The sequence below is a fragment of the Mauremys reevesii genome, linkage group 2 (genome assembly GCF_016161935.1).
Source record: "Mauremys reevesii isolate NIE-2019 linkage group 2, ASM1616193v1, whole genome shotgun sequence".
In the NCBI taxonomy this organism is placed as follows: Eukaryota; Metazoa; Chordata; order Testudines; family Geoemydidae; genus Mauremys; species Mauremys reevesii.
In genome coordinates this window covers 281514241-281521479 of record NC_052624.1, presented here as the reverse complement: position 1 = coordinate 281521479, position 7239 = coordinate 281514241, and the positions used below count along the sequence as shown (strand labels likewise).

The 7239-nt window shown below is 50.3% G+C and overlaps 1 pseudogene; it reads right to left on the bottom strand.

Moving 5' to 3' along the window:
• Positions 1–3559: 3559 nt before the first annotated feature.
• Positions 3560–6911, bottom strand: LOC120397339 (annotated as a pseudogene).
• Positions 6912–7239: the final 328 nt, after the last annotated feature.

Genomic DNA, 7239 nt, shown 5'->3' with positions numbered 1-7239 from the left:
CCCCAGTGGTCAGTTACCCCTCCAGCACCTTTGGGATGCAATACTCTACATAAGGGGTTCTCAGCCTTTTTCTTTCTGAGCCTCCCCAACATGCTATAAAAATTCCACGGTCCACCTGTGTCACAACTATTTTTCTGCATATCCAGTAGATTAAAAGCCAGGGTTGGCATTAGGGGGGTAGCAAGCAGGGCAATTGCCCAAGGCTCCATACCACAGAGGGCCCTCCGAAGCTATGTTGCTCGGGCTTTGATTTCAGCCCTGGGTGATGGGACTTGGGCTTTCTGCCCTGGGCCCCAGTGAGTCTAATGCCAGCTTCTCTCTGGTTTATTTTGGCAGATCCCTTGAAACCTGCTCGTGGCCCCCGGGGGCCCCAGATCCCTGGTTAAGAACCACTGCTCTACATGTTACATAACTCTTAAAGATGTTTTCCATACATACATCCCACAATAATCGTGACAACCAGCCAGTTCTTTGCTTTCAGCAGAGACCACATACATGGCCCCCGTCCAGTGAAATATGGTGAAGATGGTGATCACGGGGGAAACATTCCTGTCTGGGCACATAGAGTCATAGAATATGAGGGTTGGAAGAGACCTCAGGAGGTCATCTCGTCCAATCCCTTGCTCAAAGCAACTGAATCATCCCAGCCAGGGCTTTGTCAAGCCAGGCCTTAAAAATCTCTAATGATGGAGATTCCACCACCTCCCTAGAGAACCCATTCCAGTGCTTCACCACCCTCCTGGTGAAATAGTGTTTCCTAATATCCAACCTAGACCTCCCCCACATCTAGGCAAGTCCTTGGATACAGTGTCAGAACTGTATACCCCTCTGTTGCCAACATGAGGCGCCTGGGTCTCACTCCCCATAGATTTCGGTGGCAGCTGGATCCAGCTGTTAATCATCAAACTATTGTTACTGGAGCCAGATTCTGCCCCAGTATCTGAGCAGATGCCCAAGGATGGGGAATGGCAAAAGGAGCTTCTCCTACTCCCTCCCACACACCCACACTTCTGCGTAGCTTACTTTCATAATCACAAGCTGACTCTAAGTGATGCTCATCCAGTACCACGTGGCCCAGCCAAAACAGCTCATATTTTGAAAGTGGAACCCCATGAATTACTCTTTAACCCTTCTAAATTCTTCAGAGCTCCTCCCTCAATTGCGAGGTGACTGTGCCCAGGTAGAAGAAGGATGACGTGCCTTGTCATTTATATCGTATCCAATGACGTTGCAGATGGTACACATGGTTCTACAAATGATTAATACCTCTTCCCATGCATTCATTGATATTTTATTATTATTATTATAATAGCAACTGTAGTAGAGAGAGAGAGCCTGAAGCATGGGCTGGTGCAAGGCCTGAGGCCTGGACCAAAGTCAGCAAAAGTTATGCTATGAGCAATGGGTAGGCCCTGTCAAAAGCAGATGCTTGTCGGCAAGTCAGCGTCCAGTACATGAACTCAGGCCCAGTATCGCTGGCATTGCTAAAACACACTGAATAAGGAAACACATTCCAGCAGGCCAGCACAAGAACCCCCCCAACCTAGCCCATGATAAAATAGTTTGACGCAAGAGATGAATAGTGATATTTTGTCTGAAACATCAGGAGTAAAAGTACACAGACAGGCGCTGAATTGGGATGTTTTGTCTGAAACAGCAGGAGGAAAGTACAAGGGGAGGTAACAAACATGGCATGAAACACATATGGTGATAGGTCAGTTGTTTATCCCAGTTTGTTTGTCTCAGTCTATAAAGATTGGGCTACCTCGTCTTAACCCTTTGTCTGGCCTCCGGAGCAGTGGAAAGTCCCACTACTGACTGAGCTGGTCCATTGTCTCGGGCATACATGTGTTAGTCTTCCTGTAGCCACCGAGGTGGGGCATTAGCACCCTGCTTTGTCGACAATAAACCTGATCAAAGTGCCTTCGCTACTGAATCGAGTCTGTGATTATTGGGCAGTTCGATAGGAGTCAGCTGTACAGGCTACCTGGCCAGAGCCAGTGTGGCATGCAGAGAGAACCCCCCCACACAGCCAACACCTGAGAACAGCACCTACCTGTCGGAGCCCCAGTCATGAACCAAGACCACATTGTGCTAGGCCCTGTACAAACAGAAGAAGATCTGTCCTACCCTAAAAAGCTCACACTCTAAGTATAAAAGAAGAGACAACCGAGGGATAGACAGGGACAGACTGGGGAGCACAAGGAAACAATGAGACAACATTGGTCAGGGGGATGGGCCTGGTCTGCCCAACCGTTGCCAAGTTTTTCAGTGGCACCATGGCAAAGATGAGCGCTCTCCCGCAGCAGTCAGTCCTGCAGCTGTATTTCAAGTTCTAAATTCCTAACAGGAAAGTGAACAATGTTCTCCTCGGCTCTCTTTTCCAACCGCCTCTGCAAAGTCCCCTCCGTTAATCCCCTCCATCCCATTGTTGCTGGCACAAGGCCTGAGGCTACAGCAAACAGTGATTCGTTGCCCGGAGTGCCTCGCTCCAATTAGACACACCAGGGTGGAGAAGCAAAAAAAGGTTTATTTGAGATCTCAAAGCGCAGGATGCTTGGAGGTACACACCTCAGATCAAGCACACCTCATACAAGCAGCTTTCTGTCTTTATACATGATCTTAGCTAAGCATGTCTATTACCCCCAATGCCCAGCTCCCCCCTCCCCCTCCCTCTTCTCCCTCCTTTTCAGTTCCCATACAGCAAATACATTATGAAGCAGCAATTACTCTAAACAGGTTAGATCATACTTGGCAAAAAACATATTATCTCGTTAGTAACTTTTCTTGACCGGTCATTCTGTTTCACTCCCTTTAGCCAGGTGCAAGCAGGCTGTATAATTGCCTCCTGGTACTGATAACTAGTTGCCACACATTCCATTCTTTCCATCTAGCCTGTGGAGTTAATTAAAGTTTAAACATGGAAGCGGTTCAGACAAGCAGAGGCCTAATACAGGGAGCCTTCATTGGCACTGTCATTTTCCACCCCTCTGTCAACACTGGGTCATGCCTGGTGCCACCAATTCCCTCCTTTGAGAATACTCAACAAACCTTTGGCTGAGTGTTCTCATATACTGTGGACAAAACGTAATTGAGTTCTATGGAGCTGGGGCTGTCAATGAGAGGGTACATAGGGACCTTCGGGGCACGGGGGGTACAAAGTTTACGGAGGAGCAGTTAGAGAGATTAAACTCTTGGGCAAAGCAAATCTTCAGGTTCTCATACGTATTTGACTCTAATTTGTTAGGATTCCTCCATCCCGCATGTGCCTGGGGAGAAACGGGAGTTAACGAGAGGAGTGTTCCCATAGCAAAGAGTAACATTGTGGCAAGCCCTAGGCCTGGATCCATACTGGGCAAGTGATCCTAAGGCCTAACAATTACAATTCCCCAAATACCCACAAAATTACTACTACTAATAACAAGCAGATTAAAAACAAAAGGGACCAAGCCCACAGGTTAGGCTGGCCCTGTGAAAATAAACACAGCCAACGCTCAGAGTGTTCACGGGGAGTGCGCTGTAACTGTCCAAAGGGGTCACAGGGCATTCCCAGCAGGCCTTACTGTCGCCTGAATAACAGCTTAAGTCCCAGATCGTCGTTGGCAGTCTTCTCCGCAGGTTGGACGGTCCACCGTTCAGGAGCTGGCACAGCTTTCAGACGGGAGTAGTGGATCCAGTTCTTGTATCCCTCGACCTTTGCTGCTGTGTGGGTGATCAGCAGGACGGTGTGAGGTCCCTTCCACTTCTCTTGGAGAGGCTCGTCCTTCCAGGTACGAACGAGAACGGAGTCACCAGGCTGCAGGGAGTGGACAGGGGCATCCAGCGGGAGAGGCTGAAAATCTTTGGTATATCTGTGGAGAGAACAGAGAACAGCAGACAGAGAGCACATGTACTGAGATAAGAAACCGCAGCCTACCTCCCACTCCCCTAACAGAACCGGTGTACCATTCATAGGCCATGCCCTCCCAAACATAATCTCGAAGGGACTAAGCCCTAACCTGCCCTTTGGGAGAGCACGAACTCGGAGCAAAACAAGGGGTAAGGCATCAGGCCACCGAAGAGAAGCCTCTTGGCAGACCTTTGAGAGATGCCGCTGAGTGTCGGATTAGTACGTTCCACTACTCCACTGGCCTGTGGTCGCCATGGAGTGTGGAGCTTCCAGGTGATCTGTAGAACATCCGAAATCCCCTGAATGACTTGCGATGTGAAGTGTGTTCCATTGTCAGATTCCATCCACTGGGGGAGTCCAAAGCAAGGAATGATCTCCTTGACAAACTTGAGAGCCACTGTTCTGGCAGTGTTGTTTCGGCATGGGAAGGCTTCAGGCCATCCGCTGAATCGATCCACCATGACAAGGAGGTACCTGAACCCTTGGGTTCGGGGGAATTCAGTGAAGTCTACTTGCCACACCAATCCTGGCCCTGGGGTAGGTTCCAGAGTGGCTGGTGGCACTGACACTCCTGGTCGAGGGTTGTTCTTTTGACAGACTAAACACTCAGCCTGTACCTGGGAAGCCAGGGGTCTTAATCCAGAGGTTAGAAAATACTTATTCATAAGCTGGGTGAGAGCCTCCCTTCCAGCGTGAGTGGTCTGATGTAGTTTCTGTAGTACTGGCCGTATTAGGCTTTTAGGTAGGAGGATTTTTCCTTCTGTGGAGTGGAGCCATCCCTCCTTTTCCTGGAGCCCAAGGGAGTCGGCCAGTTTCCTTTCTTCACGAGAGTACTGAGGGGCTGGGAGCTCACCCACTGCTGGGATGAGGGCATGCACATGGGCCTCCTCAGCTTCCAATGGTTCCAGGGTGGCAGCCCGCTTGGCTTCCCTGTTGGCCCTGGCGTTGCCCTTGGCTACGTCCTGGTCTTCTCGTTGATGAGCTTTGCAGTGCACCACTGCTACCTCTGAGGGGAGCTGCACCGCTTCCAGAAGCCGGAGAATCTGTGTCCCATGCTTGACCGGGGACCCCTGAGCTGTAAGCATTCCCCTTTGTTTCCACAGACCAGCGTGAGCATGCAATACCCCAAAAGCATATTTTGAGTCAGTAAAAATATTAACCCGTTTGTCTTTTGCCAGTTCAAGTGCACGGGTTAATGCTACAAGTTCAGCAAGTTGGGCAGATGTTCCAGCAGGTAAACTCTCTGCTTCCACTGTATCGTAGAGGGTCACAACAGCATAGCCTGCCCTCCTTTGCCCATCTATGACAGCACTGCTCCCATCAGTATACCATTCACAGTCTGCATTTGAGAACGGTTGATCTTTTAAATCTGGACGGCTGGAGTACTGGGCATCTATGATTTCTAAACAGTCATGTTCCTGCTCCTCTGTTTCTGGTAACATAGTGGCTGGGTTGAGGGAGGGGCAGGTCTGCAGGGTAACTTCAGGATTTTCTAGGAGTTTAGCCTGGTACCGAGCTACCCGAGCCTGCGTGAGCCAGAGACCACCCTTAGTGTCCAGCAGGGCTTGAACCATATGAGGGGTATACACCTGCACAGTCCCCCCCAAAGTCAGTTTCTCTGCTTCACCAAGCACTAGGGCAGTTGCCGCGACAGCTCGCAGGCAAGCTGGCCACCCCTTGGCAACTTGATCCAGTTGTTTAGAGAAATATGCCACAGGACGTTTCCAAGTGCCTAATAATTGAGTAAGCACTCCCAGGGCTACTCCTTTTCTTTCATGCACATACAGTTGAAACGGCTTAGAAAGGTCAGGCAGGCCGAGTGCCGGGGCTTCCATTAGCTTTCTCTTTAATACTTTAAATGCCTTGTCAGCTTCTGAGGACCAGTGAAAGGGGTCGTGATCCATTCCCTTAACACATTCATACAAGGGCTTAGCCCACAGTCCAAACTCTGGGATCCATATTCTGCAAAAGCCTGCCATGCCCAGAAAAGCCCTGAGCTGTTTACGATTGCTTGGGACAAGAATTTGACAAATTGCTTCCTTCCTTTCATTTGAAAGCTGTCTCTCCCCCTGTCTTATGTGAAATCCTAAGTACTGTACTTCTGAGAGGGCAATCTGAGCCTTGCTCTGAGCTACCCGGTATCCTCTGAGTCCAACAAAGTTCAGGAGGCTCACAGTGGCGTGGAGGCAAGGGGTTAATCCCACCGCCCCTATTAACAGGTCGTCAACATACTGCAGGAGGAGAATCCCGTCGGGAGTATTCCACTCCTCCAGGTCTTTGGCCAGAGCCTGGCCGAACAGCTTAGGGGAGTTCTTAAATTCCTGTGCTAACACAGTTCAGCAAAGCTGCTTTTTAACCCTTCGGTCGTCTTCCCACTCGAAGGAGAAAATCTCCTGAGATTGTGTGTCGACCGGAATTGTGAAGAAAGCATCTTTCAGGTCTAGGACTGAAAAGTGGGTGTACTGCCCTCCTATAGATGCCAACAGTGTATAGGGGTTTGGAACAAGGGGGTGCAGAGTCTTAACCCGTTCATTAACTGCCCTCAGGTCCTGGACCAGCCGATAGGTGCCATTGGGCTTTCGAACAGGCAGGATGGGGGTGTTCCAGGCTGACTGACATTCTCGCAGTACCCCGTACTTCAGAAACTGATTTATAGTTTCCTGCAGCCCTTCTCTGGCCTCCCTCTTGATCGGATACTGCTTGATCCGCACCGGACTTTTTCCTGGCAGGAGCTGAACCTTAATGGGGGTGTGATGTGCTGCCTTTCCTGGGACCCCCGATGCCCATACTAGAGGAAAAACCTGGTCCTCCCACTGGCTCCACTCTGGGGCTTGCATGGCTGAGGGCTCAACTGCAAGAGTCATTATCCAGGCATTCTCTGGGGGCAAGGTGAGGGTGATTTCATCTTGGGTGAAGTGCAGGGTGGCACCTAAGCGACAAAGCAGATCCCGTCCCAGTAGAGGCGTTGGGCAGTCGGGGAGGTAAACCAGCTTGTGGGAGAGAGTTCTGTCTCCCAAAGCACATTCTGCTGGGGCATACACTGGACATTTGATTCCTTTTCCTGTAGCGCCGACCACAGTGAGGGAATCTGCCACAGGCAGCTGGAGGGGTTGATTTACAGCGGTTCGAGCTGCTCCAGAGTCTACTAAAAAGTCTATTTCAGAATTTCCCACCCGCATTTTTACTCGGGGTTCCGGGGGCAGGATAGTCCGTCTCCCCTGACACCCCTAGTCTTGATTCTCTGCTGCCATCATAGGGGTATCTTCCCTCTCAGGGCACTCATTTTTCCAGTGTCCCTCCTTCCGGCATATGGCATACTGATTGCGACCCAAACGCCTTTCCTGTGAGCC